Genomic DNA, 15,917 nt, shown 5'->3' with positions numbered 1-15,917 from the left:
TGTGAGTGAGTGTGAGGAGTCTTATGACCATGCTCTGTGTGAAGAGAATGGAACAGTGAGGCATGAGATGAACATGTGCTCTCTAGGATGTTGCGAGTCCCTGCCCTTCAGTGTGTGTGTGTGTGTGTGTGTGTGTGTGTGTGTGTGTGTGTGTGTGTGTGTGTGTGTGTGTGTGTGTGTGTGTGTGTGTGTGCTCACCAGAATGGAACAGGTCCCTGGCCTCCCTTCATGAATATTCATTACCTCCCTGCGCTCTGCATTCCGCTGCTGTCTGAGTGATGTCAGCTTTCGTGTGGGAAAACCAGTTGCCGCGGTAACAATGTTACCCTAAAGCGATGTGCAGTGCTGCAAAGAAAGAGTCTCCAACAGATCTGTGAGAGACCTGGGATGTGTTCAGGGGGCATGAAACAAGAGAAACTGTTTGTGAACTAGGCGATATATGGTTACTCTTCACAATGTGAGAGTCAGGTACTTTCAGCAGCTCTAGGAGGGTGTTTGCTATCTGTTTATCTGTTACTATAGGAACAAATTATCTTCCTGGAGTCCTGAACAGACCACTAAACACAATATAACACAAACAGTGTCATAAAGATAACATTGTGTTAAGTTAGTGATAATACGGTCTGCAGTGATAATAAAGTTAGTGATAAGACGGTCTGCAGTGATAATAGGGTCTGCAGTGATAATAAAGCTAGTGATAAGACAGTCTGCAGTGATAATACGGTCTGCAGTGATAATACGGTCTGCAGTGATAATAAAGTTAGTGATAATACGGTCTGCAGTGGTAATAAAGTCAGTGATAATACAGTCTGCAGTGATAATAAATTAGTGATAATATGGTCTGCAGTGGTAATACAGTCTGCAGTGGTAATAAGGACTGCAGTGGTAATACGGTCTGCAGTGATAATACGGTCTGCAGTGATAATACGGTCTGCAGTGGTAATACAGTCTGCAGTGATAATACGGTCTGCAGTGGTAATACAGTCTGCAGTGGTAATACGGTCTGCAGTGATAATAAAGTCAGTGATAATGCGGTCTGCAGTGGTAATACGGCCTGCAGTGATAATAAAGTCTGCAGTGGTAATACGGTCTGCAGTGATAATAAAGTCAGTGATAATGCGGTCTGCAGTGGTAATACGGCCTGCAGTGATAATAAAGTCAGTGATAATGCAGTCTGCAGTGGTAATACGGTCTGCAGTGATAATACGGTCTGCAGTGGTAATACGGTCTGCAGTGGTAATAAAGTCAGTGATAATGCGGTCTGCAGTGGTAATACGGTCTGCAGTGGTAATAAAGTTAGTGATAATACGGTCTGCAGTGGTAATACGGTCTGCAGTGATAATAAAGTTAGTGATAATAAGGTATGCAGTGATAATAAGGTCTGCAGTGATAATAGGGTCTGCAGTAATAATAAGGTCTGCAGTGATAATAGGGTCTGCAGTGATAATAGGGTCTGCAGTGATAATAAGGTCTGCAGTGATAATTGGGACTGCAGTGATAATAAAGTTAGTGATAATACGGTCTGCAGTGATAATACGGTCTGCAGTGATAATACGGTCTGCAGTGATAATAGGGTCTGCAGTGATAATAAAGTTAGTGATAATAAGGTATGCAGTGATAATAGGGTCTGCAGTGATAATAGGGTCTGCAGTGATAATAAGGTCTGCAGTGATAATAGGGTCTGCAGTGATAATAGGGTCTGCAGTGATAATAGGGTCTGCAGTGATAATAAGGTCTCAGTGATAATATGGTCTGCAGTGATAATAAGGTCTCAGTGATAATTCTCTTTAAAGAGAAAAGAGAGGAATAATTCCCACTTTCTATGTTTCGCTCATAATAATGCCATCAATATGTGACTGACGTGTGTGTGTCTGTGTGTGTGTGTCTGTGTATCTGTGTGTGTGTGTGTGTGTGTCTGTCTGTGTATCTGTGTGTGTGTGTGTGTGTGTCTGTGTGTGTGTGTCTGTGTATCTGTGTGTGTGTGTATATCTGTGTATCTGTGTGTGTGTGTGTGTCTGTGTATGTGTGTGTGTTTCTGTGTGTGTGTGTGTGTGTGTGTGTGTGTGTATCTGTGTGTGTGTGTGTCTGTGTGTGTGTGTCTGTGTATCTGTGTGTGTGTGTGTGTGTGTCTGTGTGTGTGTATCTGTGTGTGTGTGTGTCTCTGTGTGTGTGTCTCTGTGTGTGTGTGTCTGTGTGTGTGTCTGTGTGTGTGTGTGTCTGTGTGTGTGTGTGTCTGTGTGTGTGTATCTGTGTATGTGTCTGTGTGTGTGTGTATCTGTGTGTGTGTCTGTGTGTGTGTGTGTCTGTGTGTTTGTCTTTGTGTGTGTGTGTGTGTTTGTGTGTGTGTGTGTGTGTGTATCTGTGTATGTGTGTGTGTGTGTGTGTGTGTGTGTGTGTCTGTGTGTGTGTCTTTGTGTGTGTGTGTGTTTTGTGTGTGTGTGTGTGTATCTGTGTATGTGTGTGTGTGTGTGTGTGTGTGTGTGTGTGTGTATCTGTGTACGTGTGTGTGTGTGTGTGTCTGTGTATCTGTGTGTGTGTGTGTGTGTGTGTGTGTGTGTGTATCTGTGTGTGTGTGTGTGTGTCTGTGTGTGTGTCTTTGTGTGTGTGTGTGTTTGTGTGTGTGTGTGTGTGTGTATCTGTGTATGTGTGTGTGTGTGTGTGTGTGTGTGTGTGTGTGTGTGTGTGTGTGTGTGTGTGTGTGTGTGTGTGTGTGTGTGTGTGTGTGTGTGTGTGTGTGTGTGTATCTGTGTATGTGTGTGTGTGTGTGTGTCTGGGAGGAGGAGCAGTGTGTAATAAATGAAAGGTAGGGATGAGACACACCACTTCAAAGCCCACAGACCAACAAGTTTCACCTGAAATGTTTCTATAATTTCCTGCCATTAGAATTCCATTCAAATGAACATGAACAATAACATTACTCATGTTACTTCTCTACTGATTCCGTTTTGTTCCCATGTATTTTATTTTTCTTTGGAAGTAAAATGAGTCACACACCCTCTTTGCAGTTATTTTTCACAGTACTTTATACATTTTCTTTCTCTCTACAGTATTTTAAATTTTCCCACCAAAATGCCTTTGACCAAACACTGTTAGATATTTGATGAGGAGTATTTGATGCAGAGCATTAGTCTGACTATATTATTGATGTCTAGAGAGTAATGCATTAAGCCCATTAAAAATGCATATAGGCAGTAGTCTACATGAAAGGAACATGTCTCCTGACATGTCCTATTGACTCGGAAGTGAATTACGAGCTCTCCTTTAGGATCCATAGGAAGAGCATTAAGAGACAGATACTAACCACACACTCAATGGCTTAAGAACTATTGATGACTGACCCACCCACCGACCTACGAGCTGTCCTCTCTCTCTCTCACTCCCTTTCTCTGCCTCTTCCTCTCTCTCTCTCTCTCTCTCTCTCTCTCTCTGTCATTACAGTTGAATTATTGCAGCGTTTGAACTTGTCTGCTGCTTGCTTCAAAATACCGCCCCCACCCCAGTATAGTCCCAGTAAGCGAAATTACGTTGAAAGATGTCTAAAATACTTATCTTCCAGACTTTGAAGTTAGGCTCAATTTAAGCTATGAATGAAAGGTGAAAATATGTATTTTCCAGGCATATGCATCAGGTTCATTTTCAGTTCTGAATTAATGTTGAAAATACATTATTTATAGACAAACACCACCGTCCAAAAGTTTGGGGTCACTTAGAAATGTCCTTGTTTTCGAAAGAAAAACTTTTATTTTGGTCCATTAAAATAACAGAAAATTGATCAGAAATACAGTGTAGATGTTAATGTTGTAAATGACTATTGTAGCTGGAAACTACAATGGCACGCCGTGTTAGCTAATCCAAGTTGATCATTTCTAAAGGATAATTGATCATTAGAAAACCACTTTGCAATTACGTTAGCACAGCTGAAAACTGTTGTGTTGAGCAGTGTCTCTACTGTGTGTTGTGTTGAGCAGAGTGTCTCTACTGTGTGTTGTATTGAGCAGTGTCTCTACTGTGTGTTGTGTTGAGCAGTGTCTCTACTGTGTGTTGTGTTGAGCAGTGTCTCTACTGTGTGTTGAGCAGTGTCTCTACTGTGTGTTGAGCAGTGTCTCTACTGTGTGTTGAGCAGTGTCTCTACTGTGTGTTGAGCAGTGTCTCTACTGTGTGTTGTGTTGAGCAGTGTCTCTACTGTGTGTTGAGCAGAGTGTCTCTACTGTGTGTTGTGTTGAGCAGTGTCTCTACTGTGTGTTGAGCAGTGTCTCTACAGTGTGTTGTGTTGAGCAGTGTCTCTACTCTAGTGTGTTGTGTTGAGCAGTGTCTCTACTGTGTGTTGTGTTGAGCAGTGTCTCTACAGTGTGTTGTGTTGAGCAGTGTCTCTACTGTGTGTTGTGTTGAGCAGTGTCTCTACAGTGTGTTGTGTTGAGCAGTGTCTCTACTGTGTGTTGTGTGTTGAGCAGTGTCTCTACTGTGTGTTGTGTTGAGCAGTGTCTCTACTGTGTGTTGAGCAGTGTCTCTACAGTGTGTTGTGTTGAGCAGTGTCTCTACTGTGTGTTGTGTTGAGCAGTGTCTCTACAGTGTGTTGTGTTGAGCAGAGTGTCTCTACTGTGTGTTGAGCAGTGTCTCTACTGTGTGTTGAGCAGTGTCTCTACAGTGTGTTGAGCAGTGTCTCTACTGTGTGTTGAGCAGTGTCTCTACTGTGTGTTGTGTTGAGCAGAGTGTCTCTACTGTGTGTTGAGCAGTGTCTCTACTGTGTGTTGAGCAGTGTCTCTACAGTGTGTTGTGTTGAGCAGTGTCTCTACTGTGTGTTGTGTTGAGCAGAGTGTCTCTACTGTGTGTCGTATTGAGCAGTGTCTCTACTGTGTGTTGTGTTGAGCAGAGTGTCTCTACTGTGTGTTGAGCAGTGTCTCTACTGTGTGTTGAGCAGTGTCTCTACTGTGTGTTGTGTTGAGCAGTGTCTCTACTGTGTGTTGTGTTGAGCAGTGTCTCTACTGTGTGTTGTGTTGAGCAGAGTGTCTCTACTGTGTGTTGAGCAGTGTCTCTACTGTGTGTTGTGTTGAGCAGTGTATCTACTGTGTGTTGTGTTGAGCAGTGTCTCTACTGTGTGTTGTGTTGAGCAGTGTCTCTACTGTGTGTTGTGTTGAGCAGTGTCTCTACTGTGTGTTGAGCAGTGTCTCTACTGTGTGTTGTGTTGAGCAGTGTATCTACTGTGTGTTGTGTTGAGCAGTGTCTCTACAGTGTGTTGTGTTGAGCAGTGTCTCTACAGTGTGTCAGTGTCTCTATTGAGCAGTGTCTCTACTGTGTGTTGTATTGAGCAGTGTCTCTACTGTGTGTTGTGTTGAGCAGTGTCTCTACTGTGTGTTGTGTTGAGCAGTGTCTCTACAGTGTGTCGTATTGAGCAGAGTGTCTCTACTGTGTGTTGTATTGAGCAGTGTCTCTACTGTGTGTTGTGTTGAGCAGTGTCTCTACTGTGTGTTGTATTGAGCAGTGTCTCTACTGTGTGTTGTGTTGAGCAGTGTCTCTACTGTGTGTTGTGTTGAGCAGTGTCTCTACTGTGTGTTGAGCAGTGTCTCTACTGTGTGTTGAGCAGTGTCTCTACTGTGTGTTGAGCAGTGTCTCTACTGTGTGTTGAGCAGTGTCTCTACTGTGTGTTGTGTTGAGCAGTGTCTCTACTGTGTGTTGAGCAGAGTGTCTCTACTGTGTGTTGTGTTGAGCAGTGTCTCTACTGTGTGTTGAGCAGTGTCTCTACAGTGTGTTGTGTTGAGCAGTGTCTCTACAGTGTGTTGTGTTGAGCAGTGTCTCTACTGTGTGTTGTGTTGAGCAGTGTCTCTACAGTGTGTTGTGTTGAGCAGTGTCTCTACTGTGTGTTGTGTTGAGCAGTGTCTCTACAGTGTGTTGTGTTGAGCAGTGTCTCTACTGTGTGTTGTGTGTTGAGCAGTGTCTCTACTGTGTGTTGTGTGTTGAGCAGTGTCTCTACTGTGTGTTGTGTGTTGAGCAGTGTCTCTACTGTGTGTTGTGTTGAGCAGTGTCTCTACTGTGTGTTGAGCAGTGTCTCTACAGTGTGTTGTGTTGAGCAGTGTCTCTACTGTGTGTTGTGTTGAGCAGTGTCTCTACAGTGTGTTGTGTTGAGCAGAGTGTCTCTACTGTGTGTTGAGCAGTGTCTCTACTGTGTGTTGAGCAGTGTCTCTACAGTGTGTTGAGCAGTGTCTCTACTGTGTGTTGAGCAGTGTCTCTACTGTGTGTTGTGTTGAGCAGAGTGTCTCTACTGTGTGTTGAGCAGTGTCTCTACTGTGTGTTGAGCAGTGTCTCTACAGTGTGTTGTGTTGAGCAGTGTCTCTACTGTGTGTTGTGTTGAGCAGAGTGTCTCTACTGTGTGTCGTATTGAGCAGTGTCTCTACTGTGTGTTGTGTTGAGCAGAGTGTCTCTACTGTGTGTTGAGCAGTGTCTCTACTGTGTGTTGAGCAGTGTATCTACTGTGTGTTGTGTTGAGCAGTGTATCTACTGTGTGTTGTGTTGAGCAGTGTCTCTACTGTGTGTTGTGTTGAGCAGAGTGTCTCTACTGTGTGTTGAGCAGTGTCTCTACTGTGTGTTGTGTTGAGCAGTGTATCTACTGTGTGTTGTGTTGAGCAGTGTCTCTACTGTGTGTTGTGTTGAGCAGTGTCTCTACAGTGTGTTGAGCAGAGTGTCTCTACTGTGTGTTGAGCAGTGTCTCTACTGTGTGTTGTGTTGAGCAGTGTATCTACTGTGTGTTGTGTTGAGCAGTGTCTCTACTGTGTGTTGTGTTGAGCAGTGTCTCTACAGTGTGTCGTATTGAGCAGTGTCTCTACTGTGTGTTGTATTGAGCAGTGTCTCTACTGTGTGTTGTATTGAGCAGTGTCTCTACTGTGTGTTGTGTTGAGCAGTGTCTCTACAGTGTGTCGTATTGAGCAGAGTGTCTCTACTGTGTGTTGTTGTGTATTGAGCAGTGTCTCTACAGTGTGTCGTATTGAGCAGTGTCTCTACTGTGTGTTGTATTGAGCAGTGTCTCTACTGTGTGTTGTATTGAGCAGTGTCTGAAAAAAGCTGAAATGACTAGAAGGCCGGTGACGTCGACTACCGAACTCCGCCCGAACAAGGAGGGGAGAATGCCGCCAGAACAAGGAGGGGAGAATGCCGCCCGAACAAGGAGGGGAGAACGCCGCCCGAACAACGAGAGGAGAACACCGCCCGAACAAGGAGGGGAGAACGCCGCCCGAACAAGGAGAGGAGAACGCCGCCCGAACAACGAGAGGAGAACACCGCCCGAACAAGGAGGGGAGAACGCCGCCCGAACAACGAGAGGAGAACACCGCCCGAACAAGGAGGGGAGAACGCCGCCCGAACAAGGAGAGGAGAACGCCGCCCGAACAAGGAGAGGAGAACGCCGCCCGAACAAGGAGGGGAGAACGCCGCCCGAACAAGGAGGGGAGAAGCCGCCCGAACAAGGAGGGGAGAACGCCGCCCGAACAAGGAGAGGAGAACGCCGCCCGAACAAGGAGAGGAGAACGCCGCCCGAACAACGAGAGGAGAACACCGCCCGAACAAGGAGGGGAGAACGCCGCCCGAACAACGAGAGGAGAACACCGCCCGAACAAGGAGGGAGAACGCCGCCCGAACAAGGAGAGGAGAACGCCGCCCGAACAAGGAGAGGAGAACGCCGCCCGAACAAGGAGGGGAGAACGCCGCCCGAACAAGGAGAGGAGAACGCCGCCCGAACAAGTAGAGGAGAACGCCGCCCGAACAAGGAGAGGAGAACGCCGCCCGAACAAGGAGAGGAGAACGCCGCCCGAACAAGGAGAGGAGAACGCCGCCCGAACAAGTAGAGGGGAGAACGCCGCCCGAACAAGGAGAGGAGAACGCCGCCCGAACAAGTAGAGGAGAACGCCGCCCGAACAAGGAGAGGAGAACGCCGCCCGAACAAGGAGAGGAGAACGCCGCCCGAACAAGGAGAGGAGAACGCCGCCCGAACAAGGAGAGGAGAACGCCGCCCGAACAAGGAGAGGAGAACGCCGCCCGAACAAGGAGAGGAGAACGCCGCCCGAACAAGGAGAGGAGAACGCCGCCCGAACAAGGAGGGAGAACGCCGCCCGAACAAGGAGAGGAGAACGCCGCCCGAACAAGGAGAGGAGAACGCCGCCCGAACAAGGAGAGGAGAACGCCGCCCGAACAAGGAGAGGAGAACGCCGCCCGAACAAGGAGAGGAGAACGCCGCCCGAACAAGGAGAGGAGAACGCCGCCCGAACAAGGAGAGGAGAGGAGAACGCCACCCGAACAAGGAGGAGAACGCCGCCCGAACAAGGAGAGGAGAACGCCGCCCGAACAAGGAGAGGAGAACGCCGCCCGAACAAGGAGGGGAGAACGCCGCCCGAACAAGGAGGGGAGCCGACTTCGGCGGAAGTCGTGACAGACACCTATCATTATTCTTCGCTAGCGAGGTCACAATCTCATTTGGAACATTTGTCTTGAAAAGGGAGTATCCTATTTTGAGTTGTAAAAAATGGTCTTCTCAAAATTACATACTTAACAAAAAGGAATGAAATTAAGACAATGCTTTAAAACTCCACCTGAAAAATGCCCATCATTCACATTTTATGGAGGTAATGGAATTATGCCAAGACAGTATCTAATGGAAATAGCAATGCATGGAAAACTTGATCAGATGTATATATATGGATGTGTTGGCAGAATGTTTTCCTTTGAAGTGACATTTGCTGTATCTGACTGTTTCTGAAAGACAAAAACAATTGCAAATGGTTGTGGACCAGTAAACAGATCGTTTGAATTCAATGTTTTGCGTTGACTTTTTCCCGAACCTAAAAATGCTGCCCGCGAATTCTGAAACATCGCCATCTCAGATGTGTGTTTAACTACAGTAGGAGTACTTACAGTAGTAGCCTTCACACTTAAATGCAAAATATCAGCTCTGTTCACTTACTACATTCTACTGTATGTTATAAACCTCGCTCCCCTCGGATGCATAGAGCAATCACTTGAAACTATAATAGCCTATCTAATAGGCCCAAGTAAATGAGAGATGTGCATGGTCATTTGTTGTACGGCTACTTCGGGAATATGAACTCATCATGGTCATAAAAGGTGCGTAATTTATTCTGCAATTTTATCATAATAAATAATACATTGAACTTAGGACTACACTATAAAGTGTTTTCGGAAAGTCGTCAGACCCCTTCACTTTTTCCACATTTTGTTGCGTTAAAGCCTTATTCTAAAATGTATACAATCTTTTTTTTACTCATTAGTCTATACACACAATAATGACAAAGACATTTTTTCAAATGTATAAAATGTATAAAAAATAAAATACAGAAATACCTTATTTACATAACTATAACTCTGACAGTGCATGTCAGAGTAAAAAACAAGACACTAAGCTCAGAGATTGTGTTGAGGCACAAATCTCTGGAAGGATACCAAAAATGTCTGCAGTATTGAAAGTCTCCAAGAACACAGTGGCCTCCATCCTTCTTAAATGGAAGAAGTTTGGAACCTCCACAACTCTTCCTAGAGCTGGCCGCCCGGCCAAACTGAGCAATCAGGCGAGAAGGGCCTTGGTCAGGGAGGGGAACAAGAACCCGATGGTCACGCTAACCGAGCTCCAGAGTTCCTCTACGGAGATGGGAGAACCTTCCAGAAGGACAACCATCTCTGCAGCACTCCACCAATCAGGCCTTTATGGTAAAGATTATCTGGTCTGATGAAAGCAAAATTGAACTCTTTGGCCTGACAGCCAATCATCACGCTCATCACCTAGCCAACACCATCCCTACGGTGAAGCATGGTGGTGGCAGCATCATGCTACGGGGATGTTTTTCAGCAGCAGGGACTGGGAGACTAGTCAGGATCAAGGGAAAGATGAATGGAGCAAAGTATACAGAGATCCTTGATGATAACCTGCTCCAGAGCGCTCAGGACCTCAGACTGGGGCGAAGGTTCACCTTCCAACAGGACAATGACCCTAAGCACACAGCCAAGACAACTCTATTTCAGCCGCACCCATTGCTGACAGGTGTATTAAAACGAGCACACAGCCATGCAATCTCCATAGACAAACAGCCGTAGAATGGCCTTACTGAAGAGCTCAGTGACCTTCAACGTGACACCATCATAGGATGCCACCTTTCCAACAAGTCAGTTCGTCAAATTTCTGTCCTGCTAGAGCTGCCCCGGTCAACTGTAAGTGTTGTTATTGTAAAGTGGAAATGTCTAGGAGCAACAATGGCTCAGCCGTGAAGTGGTAGGCCACACAAACTCACAGAACGCTATCATCGGGTGCTGAAGCGCCTAGTGTGTAAAAAAATGTCTGTCCTCGGTTGCCACACTGACTACCCGAGTTCCAAACTGCAGCCACACACAAGCCTAAGATCACCATGCAGAATACTAGACTCCTAGACTACGCAATCCCAAGCATCAGCTGAGGTGGTGTACAGCTTGCCGCCATTGTACTCTGAAGCAGTGGTAACAAGTTATCTGGAATGATGAATCACGTTTCACCATCTGGCAGGTTGACGGACTAGTCTGGGTTTGGTGGATGCCAGGAGAACACTACCTGCCCCAATTAATAGTGCCAACTGCAAATAAATAAAAAAGTTTGGTGGAGGAGGAATAATGATCTGGGGCTGTTTTTCATGGTTCGGGTTAGGCCCCTTAGTTCCAGTGAAGAGAAATCTTAACGCAACAGCGTACAATGATATTCTAGACGATTCTGTGCTTCCAACTTTGTGACAACAGTTTGGGGAAGGCCCTTTCCTGTTTCAGCATGACAATGCCCCACTACTCAAAGCGAGGTCCCTACAGAAATGGTTTGTCGAGATTGGTGTGGAAGAACTTGAATGGCCTGCACAGAGCCCTGACCTCAACCCTATCGAACACCTTTGGGATGAATTGGAATGCTGAATTAGATCCAGGCCTAAACCGCCCAGCATCAGTGCCCGACCTCACAAATGCTCTTGTGGCTGAATGGAAGCAAGATCCTGCAGCAATGTTCCAACATCTAGCGAAAAGCATTCCCAGAAGAGTGGAGGCTGTTATAGCAACAAAAGGGGGACCAATTTTACACAACAGTATTCAGACGTAGCCTTCAAACATTAATGGAAAACCTCTGTTCTACCGTTAAACTGCGTCTCGAATCAGATCACATATAGTAAAATATTTGAAAAAGCGTATTTATTTATTACTGTGAAGTGCGTCCAATTAAATGAGAGATGAGACGAATGGTAGCTTATTTTAGGACTATAGGCTATTTTTACGAACATGAAACCAACAGTCAGAAAATGTGAGTAATGTTTCTGCAATGATCATGAGAAATTAAATAAATAATAGGAAATAGATGCTTATTTCTAATATTTTTTTGATGTTCTCACTGACGGCAAATTATTGACACCTGCTTATATGTTATGATTAAGAGTGTTATAACATATTCCCGATTTGAACCGGGCTACTACTAGGCTACTACCAGGCTACTACTAGACTACTACTAGGCTACTACCAGGCTACTACTAGACTACTACCAGGCTACTACTAGACTACTACTAGGCTACTACTAGACTACTACTAGGCTACTACGAGGCTACTACCAGACTACTACCAGGCTACTACTAGACTACTAATAGACTACTACTAGGCTACTACGAGGCTACTACCAGACTACTACCAGGCTACTACTAGACTACTAATAGACTACTACCAGGCTACTACTAGACTACTACTAGGCTACTACCAGGCTACTACTAGACTACTACTAGGCTACTACCAGGCTACTACTAGACTACTACTAGGCTACTACCAGGCTACTACTAGACTACTACTAGACTACTACTAGGCTACTACCAGGCTACTACTAGACTACTACTAGGCTACTACGAGGCTACTACCAGACTACTACCAGGCTACTACTAGACTACTACTAGGCTACTACGAGGCTACTACCAGGCTACTACTAGACTACTACCAGGCTACTACTAGACTACTACTAGACTACTACTAGGCTACTACGAGGCTACTACCAGGCTACTACTAGACTACTACCAGGCTACTACTAGACTACTACTAGGCTACTACGAGGCTACTACTAGACTACTACTAGGCTACTACTAGACTACTACTAGACTACTACTAGACTACTACCAGGCTACTACTAGACTACTACTAGGCTACTACGAGGCTACTACCAGGCTACTACTAGACTACTACTAGACTACTACTAGGCTACTACTAGACAACTACTAGACTACTACAAGAATACTACTAAGCTACTACTAGACTACTACTAGACTACTACCAGGCTACTACTAGACTACTAATAGACTACTACTAGGCTGCTACTACTAGGCTACTACTAGACTACTAGACTACTAGCAGACTACAACTAGACTACAACTACACTCTTAGGCTACTCTTAGGCTACTACTAGGCTACTACTAGGCTACTACTAGACTACTACTAGACTACTACTAGGCTACTACTAGACTACTACTAGACTACTACCGGGCTACTACTAGACTACTACTAGGCTACTACGAGGCTACTACCAGGCTACTACTAGACTACTACTAGACTACTACTAGGCTACTACTAGACAACTACTAGACTACTACAAGAATACTACTAAGCTACTACTAGACTACTACTAGACTACTACCAGGCTACTACTAGACTACTAATAGACTACTACTAGGCTGCTAAAACTAGGCTACTACTAGACTACTAGACTACTAGCAGACTAAAACTAGACTACAACTACACTCTTAGGCTACTCTTAGGCTACTACTAGGCTACTACTAGGCTACTACTAGACTACTACTAGGCTACTACTAGACAACTACTAGACTACTACAAGAATACTACTAAGCTACTACTAGACTACTACTAGACTACTACCAGGCTACTACTAGGCTACTACAAGACAACTACTAGACTACTACTAAGCTACTACTAGACTACTGCCAGACTACTACTAAGCTACTACTCGACTACTACTAGACTACTGCCAGACTACTACTAGACAACTACTAGACTACTAACAGGATACTAATAGACTACTATGAAACTACAACTAGACTACTATCAGGCTATTACTATACTACCAGGCTACTACTAGACTACTACTAGGCTGCTACTAGGCTACTACCAGACTACTACCAGGCTACTACTAGACTACTACTAGACTACTACTAGGCTACTACTAGACTACTAATAGACTACTAGACCACTACCAGACTACAACTAGACTACAACTACACTCCTAGACTACTACTAGACAACTACTAGACTACTACTAGGCTACTACTAAACTCCTACTAGACTACTACTAGACTGATACTTGGCTACTGCTAGACTACTGCTAGACTACAACTAGACAACTACACTACAACTAGACTACTACTAGGCTACTACTAGACTACTAGACTACAACTAGACTACTACTAGACTACTATAAGACTGATACTCAGCTACTGCTAGACTACTGCTAGACTACAACTAGACTCCTAGACTACTACTAGACTATTATACTACAACTACACTACTACTAGGTTACTACTAGACTACTAGACTACTAATAGATTACTACTACTAATGTACTACTAGACTACTACTAGACTACAACTAGACTACTACTAGACTACTACTAGTGTGATACTAGACTACTGGTAGACTCCTAGACTACTACTAGACTACTACTACACTATTAGACTAATACTAGGCTACTAATATACTACTACTAGATTACAAATAGACTACTACTACTAGTGTGCTACTAGACTACTACTAGACTACAACTAGACTACGAATAGACTACGAATAGACTACTACTACTAGTGTGCTACTAGACTACTACTAGACTACTACTAGTGTGTTACTAGACTACTACTAGACTCCTAGACTACTACTAGACTACTACTACACTACTAGATTACTACTAGACTAATACTAGGCTACTACTGGATTACTACTAGACTAATACTATGCTTCTACTAGGCTACTACTAGATTACTACTAGACTAATACTAGGCTTCTACTAGGCTACTACTGGACTACTACCAGACTACCAGATGACTATTAGACTACTACCAGACTACCAGATGACTATTAGACTACTAGATTACTACTAGACTACTACTAGTGTGCTACTAGACCACTACTAGACTCCCAGACTACTACTAGACTACTACTACTAGTGTGCTACTAGACTACTACTAGACTAGAACTAGACTACTACTAGTGTACTACTAGACTTCTACTAGACTACTAATAGACTACTACTACTACGGTGCTACTAGACTACTACTAGACTACAACTAGACTACTACTAGACTACTACTAGTGTGATACTAGACTACTGGTAGACTCCTAGACTACTACTAGACTACTACTACACTACTAGACTAATACTAGGCTACTAATATACTACTACTAGATTACTACTAGACTACTAATAGACTACTACTACTAGTGTGCTACTAGACTACTACTAGACTACAACTAGACTACTACTAGACTACAAATAGACTACTACCACTAGTGTGCTTCTAGACTACTACTAGACTACTACTAGTGTGTTACTAGACTACTACTAGACTCCTAGACTACTACTAGACTACTACTACACTACTAGATTACTACTAGACTAATACTAGGCTACTACTAGATTACTACTAGACTAATACTATGCTTCTACTAGGCTACTACTAGATTACTACTAGACTAATACTAGGCTTCTACTAGGCTACTACTGGACAACTACCAGACGACTATTAGACTACTACCAGATGACTATTAGACTACTAGATTACTACTAGACTACTACTAGTGTGCTACTAGACCACTACTAGACTCCTAGACTACTACTAGACTACTACTAGTGTGCTACTAGACTACTACTAGACTAGAACTAGACTACTACTAGACTACTACTAGTGTACTACTAGACTACTACTAGATTCCTGGACTACAACTAGACTATTAGTAGATGACTACTAGGCTACTACTAGACTACTACGGGACTACTACTAGACTAATACTAGTGTGCTACTAGACTACTACTAGAATCCTAGACTACTACTAACGTACTAGACTACTACTAGATTATTACTAGACTAATACTAGGCTACTAATATACTACCAGTAGACTACTAGACCACTACTAGAATACTACTAGACTTTTGCTTTCTTGCAACGCAATACTTCAACCACTAGACACTTTGCGTATGCATGGTCTAACGTTTGCAGGAGGATAAGCGCATTCTCACGTCAAGTTTAGTTTTGGTAAATGTCAACATTTGCGTGAAAACTGGCACACCCATGTTTTTTCCCTCTCTCTATTCCTCTGGAACAACAAGAGCACTACCCTTACCTTATCCTCCTCTCTTCATCCCTCTCTATTCCTCTGGAACAACAAGAGCACTACCCTTACCTTATCCTCCTCTCTTCATCCCTCTCTATTCCTCTGGAACAACAAGAGCACTACCCTTACCTTATCCTCCTCTCTTCATCCCTCTCTATTCCTCTGGAACAACAAGAGCACTCCCCTTACCTTATCCTCCTCTCTTCATCCCTCTCTATATTCCTCTGGAACAACAAGAGCACTCCCCTTACCTTATCCTCCTCTCTTCATCTCTTCCTCTGGAACAACAAGAGCACTCCCCTTACCTTATCATCCTCTCTTCATCCCTCTCTATTCCTCTGGAACAACAAGAGCACTGCCCTTACCTTATCCTCCTCTCTTCATCCCTCTCTATATTCCTCTGGAACAACAAGAGCACTCCCCTTACCTTATCCTCCTCTCTTCATCTCTTCCTCTGGAACAACAAGAGCACTCCCCTTACCTTATCATCCTCTCTTCATCCCTCTCTATTCCTCTGGAACAACAAGAGCACTGCCCTTACCTTATA

This window comes from Oncorhynchus tshawytscha, linkage group LG21 (assembly GCF_018296145.1).
Source record: "Oncorhynchus tshawytscha isolate Ot180627B linkage group LG21, Otsh_v2.0, whole genome shotgun sequence".
In the NCBI taxonomy this organism is placed as follows: domain Eukaryota; kingdom Metazoa; phylum Chordata; class Actinopteri; order Salmoniformes; family Salmonidae; genus Oncorhynchus; species Oncorhynchus tshawytscha.
Note: the sequence above shows the minus strand (reverse complement) of the source record.